This window comes from Schistocerca cancellata, chromosome 5 (assembly GCF_023864275.1).
Source record: "Schistocerca cancellata isolate TAMUIC-IGC-003103 chromosome 5, iqSchCanc2.1, whole genome shotgun sequence".
NCBI lineage: Eukaryota > Metazoa > Arthropoda > Insecta > Orthoptera > Acrididae > Schistocerca > Schistocerca cancellata.
The window spans coordinates 190,355,274-190,368,003 of NC_064630.1; the positions used below are offsets into that span (position 1 = coordinate 190,355,274).

The 12,730-nt window shown below is 38.5% G+C and overlaps 1 protein-coding gene across 4 annotated transcripts in view; it reads right to left on the reverse strand.

The window, feature by feature from the left end:
• Window positions 1–12,730, reverse strand: part of LOC126188835 (cAMP-specific 3',5'-cyclic phosphodiesterase 4A-like) — a 323,773-nt gene that overhangs the window by 21,555 nt on the left and 289,488 nt on the right. The gene's annotated exons all lie outside the window — the stretch shown is intronic.

The window sequence follows — 12,730 nt, forward strand, 5'->3', positions numbered from 1 at the left end:
TTTTATGTATATCAGTATCTATGACATCGTATCTGTTGACCTGTATGCTGTACAATGATAAACTTGTATAGGTACATTCAGAAGCATTTATGGATGCAGCCAGCTAAGTATGTTGTGAATAGAGTGGGTATCAAAGCAGCAATAAATTTAAACATCATTCCTGATGCGGCAGACTTTTACACACCTCAGTGTGTATGATGTCACATCTCCTAAACTATGGGTGGTACCATGATATACTTATGTAGGTGCATTTAGCGGCATATGTGGATACAGCCTGTGAAATTTACTGTGAATACAAATAGCAGCACATTTAAACATCATGCATGATGCATCAGTTTCTTAGGCATATCATTGTTTATGACATCATATCTCTTGAACTATGATAGGTACATAGTTCTTGTCCCTACAGCAATTGTTGCCTGACAGTAAGGGGTATGAGTACCAAGTTTGGTTGAAATCAATCCAATGGTTTAAGAGAACAAGTGGAAAACACACATGCACGCATGCACACACCACACACACAGACACATTTTTATAACACACATGGATGAAAGAATATCAAAATCGAAAACTTTATGTATGTATCGTGTAAACCAAGCTGTACAAAGTGGCTCATGGAATGACACATGGACATCAGAAGAAAAGAAAAGAGGAAGAAAGACTGCATAACTGGCAGAGTGAGAGGGGAAAGGGGGCCATGAGTTCATTTTTTCAATCAGGTACCATAGCATTATATGAACCAAAGCTACTTAGTTGTGGAATTAATAAATTCATAGTGTACAGAATGCTGATGAGAAAATTCATAAAGAAAATACACTAATGAATTAAGAAATTACAAAAAGAAATGTAACATATTACAGAGAAATACTAGCAGTTTATGTGACCATTCTTGTACAGAATACAAGGAATGTGCAATAAGGAAACCATTCACCTTAGATTTTAAGCCTTGGGGCTTATTACTAATCCTTTTAGTTGTGTTCGAAGTCTAGAACTGGTACTGCAGATTTACCTTATCAACATCATCTTGGCTAAGAAATATTCTTGGTGAGTCCACAGAGTTGCCTCACAACACGATACCACAGGAGGTAATAGAGGGAAAGTTAGCAGAGCAAACAATATTTCATGTTCAGATGTCAGTGACAGTGCAAATTATTTTTATAATGAAGATTGCAGCATTTAGTTTCTGCACAAAGATCTTGGGGCAATAAAATTTCTCTTTTCTAAGCACTCCATCTCAGAAACAGTATGTGCTGTGTTTTGTACCAGCGAAGTGTTAATCTGTAGTCTGAAAGTCCTATGCTGATGTTATGGCATAGCGTATTAGCTACGTTATTTTCATTACACCTTCCAGAATAACACTTTTGTCATCTGCAGAGACAGAGACAGAGACAGAGCGAGAGAGAGAGAGAGAGAGAGAGAGAGAGAGAGAGAGAGAGAGTCTGTGGCAGCCTTCCCCCATGTTACATGACCACAGTCAGACACGAGCCTCTTCCCTTTTTGTTGACACTGGGGACAACCTTCAGCTCCTTAGTTTGCAGATATGAAATGAGCCATTGTTGAGCATTTTCCCTAATCCCATAATGTTGCAACTTATGCAAAAGTATTGCATGGTCCACACAATCAAAAGCTTTGTTAAATTAAAGAAAATACTGACTGTACTCAATCTATTGTTTATCTCTACTAGTGCCTACGCACAAAAGAACAAATTTATTTATTTATTGGAATGTTCCTTTTGTTGCAACCAAACTGCTAGTCTGATAGCAAATTATGTTTACTGGGATGTGCCATTGCTGTCTTACACATTGCTTTCTCTTTTTTTTTAACTAGCTGGTAACTGTCTACATTCTCTCTTTCTCCCTTTTTATAATGTTATATCACTAACTAGTATTTCAATGTCAGCAAACTAACCACACCTGAAAGACACATTGTGCACCAGTGATTGATATAGATCAAATATTCAGTGCACTGATCAACTTGATATTTCATCATATGCTTGGGAGTATTTGCTCTTTAGTGATTTAATAACTGGTTCCACTTCATTTTTGCTAATTCCCTGTAACTACATGTGATATAATGGTCTTTGAAGAGTTATGTATATTTACCTGGATGAACAAAATTTTAATTTTACTTGCCAACTGTTGTAGATTTTGTACAACTCTGCTGAACCACTAGCAGTTTCATTCTTACAAAAGAAAAAGTGTAGTATATCATGCATCCACATCTGCCTTGACCTCTCTTGTTCAGTTGACCATACAGTTTTAATTTTGTTCTGGAAGTTTCCTATTCTCTGTTGTTAAGCATTGGTTTTGTCTGCCTGGAAATAGTCTTCAAACAAGGGAAACTCCAGGTTGGAATATCAACAATGAAAGGAAAAGAAAGACAGATTGCTACTCATCAGGGTAAAAATGACATACTCAGTCACAGACAGGCACAATGAGAAGACTGTTACAAGTTTAGCTTCCACCCAAAACTTTACCCGCGTCAAGGCAGAAGAAGGCTTTTGCTGAAAGCTGAATTACAGGCCCATATCGTTAACGTCATTATGCACCAGGATTTTAAAACATATATTGTGTTTGAACATTATGAATTACCTCAAAGAAAACTGTCTATTGACACACAGTAAACATGGGTTTACAAAACATCGTTCTTATGAAACACAAGTAGCTCTTTATTCACATGAAGTGTTGAGTGCTATATATATAGTTCATGGTGTGGGTTCCTGTAGTCATGTCCTAGTTCATGAACCACGGGCAACGTATGAGTGGCCAAGTAAGTGGTCCCGACAGTCGGGATACCAGTTACTTTGGAATAAGGCTGGGCATATCGGACATATTCTGAGTCGTACCTTTGTGCTCATACGGCAAAGACTACCAAATCCACCGGTTAGTCCCTCAGCCGTTAGGGGTAAAATCCAATGGGACTCGGGGCAAGTAAGGCTAGCAACCTGCTTCCCTGGTACTCTAAATATGATGCTGGCAATAATCAGAGCAAAATGCCTCGGACCTTTGGAGGTTACGGAGTCCCACCTCTAACTGACAAACCAGGGACTCCTAAGATACAACTTGGCAAACAAATGGTAACAAGATGGGGAGCTATTAATATCAATGGGGGCTACTCTGGGAAGAAGGTAGAGCTGGCAGAGGCTGCAAGTAAGATGGGGCTGGACGTTTTAGCTGTTAGTGACATTCGGGTAAGAGGTGAGAAAGAAGAGGAAGTGGGAGAATACAAGGTCTACCTGTCAGGCGTCAAAGCAGGAATAGCACAATGGGGTGTAGGGCTTTACATCAGGAAAGAAATGGAACCCAGCGTAGTTGCAATAAGGTATGTAAACGAATGACTGATGTGGATAGATTTGACAGTGTCTAGCAAGAAAATTAGGATTGTGTCAGTATATTCGCATTGTGAGGGGACAGATCAAGATAAGATGGATAGTTTTTATGAGGCACTCAGTGATGTAGTTGTTAGAGTAAAGGACAAGGACAGTGTTCTGCTCATGGGTGATTTTAACGCCAGGATTGGAAATCGAACAGAAGGGTATGAAAAGGTTATGGGTAAATTTGGAGAGGATATGGAGGCCAACAGGAACGGGAAACAACTCTTGGATTTCTGTGCCAGTATGGGCTTAGTAATCACAAACTCCTTTTTTAAACATAAGAACATTCACCGGTATACTTGGGAAGGCAGGGGAACCAGATCTGTCATTGACTATATAATAACAGATCAGGAATTCAGGAAGGCTGTGAGGGACACACGTGTATTCAGGGGATTCTTTGATGATACTGATCATTATTTAATCTGCAGTGAAATTGGGATTGTGAGGCCGAAAGTGCAGGAGGTCAGGTCCATATGTAGGAGGATAAGAGTGGAGAAACTTCAGGATAAGGAAATCAGGCACAAGTACATAACAGCGATCTCAGAAAGGTACCAGTTAGTTGAATGTAGTCAATTACAGTCATTGGAAAAGGAATGGACAAGGTACAGGGACACAGTACTAGAAGTGGCTAAAGAATGTCTTGGAACAGTAGTGTGTAAAAGTAGGATGAAGCAAACAGCTTGGTGGAATGATACAGTCAAGGCAGCCTGTAAAAGGAAAAAGAAGGCGTATCAAAAATGGCTACATACCAGAACCCAGGTAGACAGAGAAAGTTATGTTGAAGAAAGAAACAAAGCCAAACAGATAATTGCAGCATCCAAGAAGAAATCGTGGGAAGACTTTGGAAACAGGTTGGAGACTATGGGTCAAGCTGCTGGAAAACCATTCTGGAGTGTAATTAGCAGTCTTCGAAAGGGAGGTAAGAAGGAAATGACAAGTATTTTGGACAGGTCAGGAAAACTGCTGGTGAATCCTGTGGATGCCTTGGGCAGATGGAGGGAATATTTTGAAGAGTTGCTCAATGTAGGTGAAAATGCGATCAGTAATGTTTCAGATTTCGAGGTAGAATGGGATAGGAGTCATGATGGAAATAGGATCACATTTGAGGAAGTGGAAAAAATGGTCAATAGATTGCAGTGCAATAAAGCGGCTGGGGTGGATGAAATTAAGTCGGAACTCATCAAACACAGTGGAATGTCAGGTCTTAAATGGCTACACAGGATAATTGAAATGGCTGGGAGTCGGGACAGGTTCCATCAGACTGGACAAAAGCAGTAATCACACCAATCTTTAAACATGGAAACAGAAAAAATTGTAACAACTACAGAGGTATCTCTTTAATCAGCGTTGTGGGTAAAATCTTCGCAGGTATTGTTGAAAGGAAAGTTCGAGTATTAGTTGAGGACCAATTAGATGAAAATCAGTGTGGGTTTAGGCCTCTTAGAGGTTGTCAGGACCAGATCTTTAGCTTACGGCAAATAATGGAGAAGTGTTATGAGTGGAACAGGGAACCGTATCTATGCTTTATAGATCTAGAAAAGGCATATGACCGGGTTCCTAGGAGGAAGTTATTGTCTGTTCTACAAGATTATGGAATAGGAGGCAAACTTTTGCAAGCAATTAAAGGTCTTTACATGGATAGTCAGGCAGCAGCTAGAGTTGACGGTAAATTGAGTTCATGGTTCAGAGTAGTTTCAGGGGTAAGACAAGGCTGCAACCTGTCTCCACTGTTGTTCATATTATTTATGGATCATATGTTGAAAACAATAGACTGGCTGGGTGAGATTAAGATATGTGAACACAAAATAAGCAGTCTTGCATATGCGGATGACTTAGTTGTGATGGCAGATTCGATTGAAAGTTTGCAAAGTAATATTTCAGAGCTAGATCAGAAATGTAAGGACTATGGTATGAAGATTAGCATCTCCAAAACGAAAGTAATGTCAGTGGGAAAGAAATATAAACGGATTGAGTGCCAAATAGGAGGAACAAAGTTAGAACAGGTTGACGGTTTCAAGTACTTAGGATGCATATTCTCACAGGATGGCAACATAGTGAAAGAACTGGAAGCGGGGTGTAGCAAAGCTAATGCTGTGAGCGCTCAGCTACGATCTACTCTCTTCTGCAAGAAGGAAGTCAGTACCAAGACTATGTTATCTGTGCACCATTCAATCTTTCGAACAATTTTGTTGTATGGGAGCGAAAGCTGGGTGGATTCAGGCTACCTTATCAACAAGGTTGAGGTTACGGATATGAAAGTAGCTAGGATGATTGCAGGTACTAGTAGATGGGAACAATGGCAGGAGGGTGTCCACAATGAAGAAATCAAAGAAAAACTGGGAATGAACTCTATAGATGTAGCAGTCAGGGCGAACAGGCTTAGATGGTGGGGTCATGTTACACGCATGGGAGAAGCAAGGTTACCCAAGAGACTCATGGATTCAGCAGTAGAGGGTAGGAGGAGTCGGGGCAGACCGAGGAGAAGGTACCTGGATTCGGTTAAGAATGATTTTGAAGTAATAGGTTTAACATCAGATGAGGCACCAATGTTAGCACTGAATAGGGGATCATGGAGGAACTGTATAAGGGGGGCTATGCTCCAGACTGAATGCTGAAAGGCATAATCAGTCTTAAATGACGATGATGATATATATATATATATATATATATATATATATATATATATATATATATAATAGAGGGAAACATTCCACGTGGGAAAATATATTTAAAAAGAAAGATGATGAGACTTACCCAACAAAAGCGCTGGCAGGTCGATAGACACACAAATAAACACAAACATACACACAAAACTCTGCTTGTGTCTGTGTATGTGTGGATGGATATGTGTGTGTGTGCGAGTGTAAACCTGTCCTTTTTCCCCCTAAGGTAAGTCTTTCCGCTCCCGGGATTGGAATGACTCCTTACCCTCTCCCTTAAAACCCAATCCTTTTGTCTTTCCTTCTCCTTCCCTCTTTCCTGACGAGGCAACCATTGGTTGCAAAACCAGAGTTTTGTGTGTATGTTTGTGTTTATTTGTGTGTCTATCGACCTGCCAGCGCTTTTGTTGGGTAAGTCTCATCATCTTTCTTTTTAAATATATATATATATATATATATATATATATATATATATATATATATATATATATATATATATATATATCTTTATCTTTGAAGAAACAGTTTGAAAGCTTACATTGAAATCGTCACACAAAATTAACTTTAGGTTTTTCTTAACCCACTGAGTTACTAAAATTTTTCCCCATAATCAACCCTACATTTACCATTTAAATTTACAAAAATTAACATGTTTTGTCTTACACACTTTTCTCAAAAGTATGTAATGTTTTTGATAGGAATTCTTTACAGATCTTACCTTCCTATTTATTGAAGTGATGGGGAGTGAAGATAATATTGTTTTAGAAGTTTTTGTATGTGTGCTATTCCTGAAAACATTCCGGCATGTGGAACATCAATTGACATTTCTCACACTCATACCATGTGTCACTTTTCTTCCTCCTTTCTTTATACACTACACAATTTCTGGAGGATGATGTCTGTGGGGGGGTGGGGGGGGGGGGGGGGGGGTGGTGCCTTGCAGCGTAATGAGGGAAATTCCAGATTGGAGTCATCCAAGTGCAGGGTAGTCTGGTAGAGTGACCCGCTCTATTACATCCTCAGCCAGCTGAATCCTAAACTGATTGAATCAAGATGTTTTTCCAGTTATTTTGTTCATTAGGACATATGAATTGAAAATCCCAATGTGCATCACGTTAAAGAAAAATTTCCTATATTCTTTGGCAAAATATTCTCATGAAAGGAAAAGATGACAACTGTGGTCCTCTCTGTCAATTGCATTCATTAAATTGCTGTACTGCATAATTGCTGGGGTTGCTGGAGTGGGGTTTTGGTTTTCCTAGCATTTTTTCCTGCTGCTGTCATACTGACATCTGTGCGGGTAGTGGTTAGAATATTTACTTCTTTTTTATCCATCCACTTCAGAGCCATGAGCTCAAGAGAAAATAATACACATGTCTGTCCTTTTGTTAGTTTAGATTTTTGGAACTGATCTCGCATATTTTGCCTTGTGGATATAACTGTCCCTACAGCATTTTTGCCACTTTCAGTTAGCCGTAGAAATTCACTCGCACACACACACACACACATACGTGTGTGTGTGCGAGTGTATACCCGTCCTTTTTTCCCCCTAAGGTAAGTCTTTCCGCTCCCGGGACTGGAATGACTCCTTACCCTCTCCCTTAAAACCCACATCCTTTTGTCTTTCCCTCTCCTTCCTTCTTTCCTGATGAGGCAACAGTTTGTTGCAAAAGCTTGAATTTTGTGTGTATGTTTGTGTTCGTTTGTGTGTCTGTCGACCTGCCAGCACTTTCATTTGGTAAGTCACATCATCTTTGTTTTTAGGTATATTTTTCCTTCGTGGAATGTTTCCTTCTATTATAACCATATATATATATATATATATATATATATATACACTCACACCTTTGCTGCAACATCACTGTCACTACCTGTTTCATTTTCCTCGTGGTTGTCATTAGTATCATTCACCTCACTATCTTCAATATCAGAACTATCAGAAATATTGATTTCAGAAACATCACTGTCACTTTTAATCAATATTTTTGTTTCCTCATCTGAGGGAATTTTTTTTAGGTACAGCATGCTTACTACTACACAGCTGGTGAGAAGCTCAGAAAAGACTCTTATAACTCACAAAATACTGAAAGAAATCAAGTGTGTTATACATCTCTAACTAGATCGATTTCTCAGTTTTCCAATGGTATATAACATGTCATGCTATCTACTGACAGAAAAGAAGGAACAACAAGAGAAGATACAGCTGCTTGGCCTGGTCACGACCAGCAATGTAATAACAGAATTAACTTGCAGCTGGTTGTGAGCTGGCTGTATAAGCCAGTGGGTTAATGAATGAGCCTAATACAGCATCAAATCTGAGGAGAGAAACTCTTTATCCTGAACTAAGGGACCTATAAACCACTGTGATTAAAAGTTTCTCCTTTGAAAATTTGATAATTCCTGCACGAGATTCAATTATTTGGTCCATACAATGTTTTGATATGTTGTTGTTGTTGTTGTTGTTGTGGTCTTCAGTCCAGAAACTGGTTTTATGCAGCTCTCCATGCTACTCTATCCTGTGCAAGCTGCTTCATCTCCCAGTACCTACTGCAACTTACATCCTTCTGAATCTGTTTAATGTATTCATCTCCTTCGAGTTTAACACTACATTTAGCATAAATGCCCACTTCTTGCATCTGCAATGAACTCCTTGCACAGTAATCAGATAACACATACCCCTTCTAAGGAAACCTTAGCACATCACATCTTTGATATATAAATAATGCTCTAACAACAAACCTTACAGGTTGACTCTGTTCAGTTTCCATCTTGGGATCTGATGCATATCTAACAACAAAAATCATCAACTCTGAATTTTTTTTATTTAACAGCACTCAGAAATCTTTAAAACCCCAAACAGATCGCTCTGTATCTGCGTGCACAGGATTTTAGTTTTTAGTTAATTGAAAGGATGAAGGTGTGTGTGTGTGTGTGTGTGTGTGTGTGTGTGTGTGTGTGTGTGTGTGTGTGAGAGAGAGAGAGAGAGAGAGAGAGAGAGAGAGAGAGAGAGAGAGAGAGAATTGTGGCATTTAAACTAAGACACTTTACGTTCTCATGAGACAAGCAATTCAAAGTAAAAGATTTTATTTTATTAAAAATAATGATTGAATATTTGTCAATTCACATTTCAGTTTAACAATACATAAAGAATCCAAATAAAGTCTAGTGACGAATGACCTGGCAAATTTATGATTACAAGATTAGGACACCATCACACAACTGTTTAGAGGTCTGTAAATATCTTAAAAAATTTATGAAATTAATAGAGCTAAAAATCCTTAGATTATGTTTTTTGAGAAGTACATCATACTGCATCAGGAAACTGATATCTGGGCACGGACCCTTAAATCTTTTGAATACAAAGAAAGTCAAAGAGATCTAGTTCAAGGTCTTCTTGTGAGATACAGTTCTGTTATCAATTTATCTTCTTTGCCTCAAATTCTCTTCATATTTTGATTATATAACGTTAGTGAACCATGTGATCCACATTGCTCTTTTATTGATCTAACTTCCTCAGGGAAGGATACCTCCTATCTGGCTTTATCCAAAGAGAATCTAATCCCTTCTGTACTTTATCACAGAAATTTGAGGTCGAGTGAAACCAAATCCACCTAATGCACTGCCACCTTTGAGGTTTGCCAATCATCCCTTTCCAGTGCCCTTCTGGTGGAGGCTGTGTTTCATGAAAGGCCTTCCCAAGAAAGCTTTAATAATTAATTACTAAATTATTCAAATAAAAAACTCTCAAACGTGAAACTGTGGGGTTCAAATCAAAAGTAAGATTTCTTGAATGTAGCAGTCGTGATAAAATAAGTTATGTTCACATGGAAACATGATTTGGATGTTAAACCAGTTTTGACACAGGAATCATTTCAACATGGCATATGTTTACTCTGAAGACTTTTGTCCAAACAGACTAAGTCAGTTAATGTTATTTTATATGAATGTAGTTACTAAAATATTTTCAAGTTCAAACAGATGCTAATATGACATGTGCGTGCTACACAGGTATCTGACAACAGGGAGGGGGGAGGGGGGAGGGGGGAGGGGGGGGGTGTTCACACAACTATATTTTACAGCAGACAACTTTCCATCCAGGCCACATGATAATATCTGTAGCAGACTCAGAAGTGTCACTGTAAGATCCCAAGAAATGCCCTCCACAGATGTGAGTTAGAATCCTCATGATTATCTGCCTAAGTATTCATAACAAAGTGCCAGAGTAAGAAGTGCTCCAAAAAAGCAGTGAAGCTCACATAATACTACATACAGAAGGCTGGTTAAAACTGGCAGTAGTGAGATTTTTGGGTAAAAATTTAAAATATCTCAAAAGGATGGTCTAATGGGTAAAGGAGGTGGTGTATTTGTCACAGTAGACAAGAAACATATCCACCAAGACAGAAGCTGAATCTGTGCATGCAAGACTGATTGGTCAAGACCCAGTATCACAGGTGGCCATAATATTATAGCAGGACCTCCCTACTACCACCAGATTCACCCCCTGATATAACGGGAAACTTCAGAGAGAACCTCAGTTTGTTAGTACATAAGTTCCCCAATCATACTATATCACTGAGCAGACTTTATCATCCAACAAGAATTTGGGATAACTATAGTTCTGTTAGTGGTGGCCATGACAAGACATACTGTGCAACATTACTGATTTCCTTCTCTGAAAATTACTTAGAACAGGTGGTTCAGAATGCCACTCATGATGGAAATGTATTGGGTCTAATGGCAACAAACAGACCTGACCTCTTTGAGAATGTCCACACACAAACTGGTATTAGTGTCCATGAAGCAACAGTAACAACAATGGTTATGAAAGTACAAAGGGCAACTAAAACCATTATAAAGATTTATAAGTTTAGTCAACTAGATAAAGAGGCAGTAGTGTCATATCTTGATGAGGAACCTGAAACTTTTAGTTTGGGAAAGGAGCATGTAGAGGAAATGGGACTGAAGTTCAAAAGAATATTTGGCCATGCATTTGACACATACATACCTATTTGAACAGATCATGATGTAAGGGACCCTCCAAGGTACACAGTCAAAAGAAATGGAGAAAAAAAGAAATGGCAGGAGGTAGATGCTGAATGAAACACATTTAGCTGTCAAGAGGGCAGTGTGTGAAGTCTTCGGCAACTACCATAGTACAATATAATCAAAGGGTCACAAAACATGAAGAAATTCTGCTTGTATGTACAGGCTGTTAGTGTCCAAACACTTACGGACAATACAAGAACAGAAACTGAGAATAGCAAAGCAAAAGCAGAGATGTTTAACTCAGTTAACAAATATTCCTATACAAAGGAAAACCCAGAAGTATTGCTTCAACTTAATTCTCACACCAATTCTCACACCACTGCAAAGAGAGTTGAAATGGATATTTGTGTCAGTGACATTGAAAAACAGCTGCGATCATTAAAATTTAACAAGGCTCTATCACATTCTACACTAAATTTGCAGTTAGTTATCCCTTTTTTTAATCATAATATACCAGAGATGTCTCAAACAGAAAACTGTGTCCACTTGTTGGAAGAAAGCACAGACTAGATGAAGTGGTGCACAAAACTGCAGACCAGTATCTCGGACACTATCTGTTGTAAAATCTTAGAATATATTCTGAGCTCAAATGTAATGAGGTATCTTAAACAGAATGACCTCCTTATGCCAACACACATGTATGTCAAACACTTTGACCATGTGAAACCAAACTGACACTTTTCTACATGACATCCTGAAAGCCATGGATCATGGCAGTCAGGTAGATGCAGTGTTTCTCAACTTCTGAAAGGAACCTGACTTAGTGTTAAACACTTACTTATTACTGAAAGTACATTCATATGGGTACCAAGCAAGTGACTGGATGGAGTATTTCTTGGTAGGGATGATACTGCATGTTGTCTTGGGTGGTGAATAACTGACAGATGTAGAGGTGATCAAGACAACCACATTGGGACCCTTGCTGTTCATGTTTTATATTAATGTCCTCGCACACAATATTAAAAATGACCTCAGACTTTTTGCAGATGATGCAGTTATCTACAATGAAGTCCTGTCTTAAGAAAGCTGCACAAAAATTTTGGTCAAATCTTGTTAAGATTTCACAGTTGCGCCAAGACGCCATCATTCTTTAAATTTTCAGAACTTTACAATTTTGTACTACATAAAACATGTTAATGTAGTATGCTACGACTGCATTAGCAAATATTTATAAATGGAATCCATCAATTCATGCAAATACCTGTGTTTAACAAAGTGTAGGGATATGAATGGAATGATGACTTAAGTTCAGTCATAGACAAAGAAGATAGTGGATTAAAGCTCAAATGCAGTCTACAAAAGAGACTGCATATGGAACACTCATGCAACCCATCCTAGAATATTTTTCAAGTGTATGAGACCCATACAAAATAGTATTAATGGGGGACATTGAATAAATACAAAGAATGGCAGCACAAATAGTCACAGGTTTATTCGACACATGGGAGATGCTGTTGCTGAAAGAACCAATCTGGCAGATTCCTGAACATAGACTCAAACTGTCCCATGGAAGCCTACTTAGAATGTTTCTAAAAGCAACTCTAAGTTATTATAGTGCTCCTCAGTGTCCATGTAATTAATTTCAACAAATCCTTTTTCAAGAAAGCTATAACTTCAATCATGAAAGACTGGATCAATTCCATACAAGGAG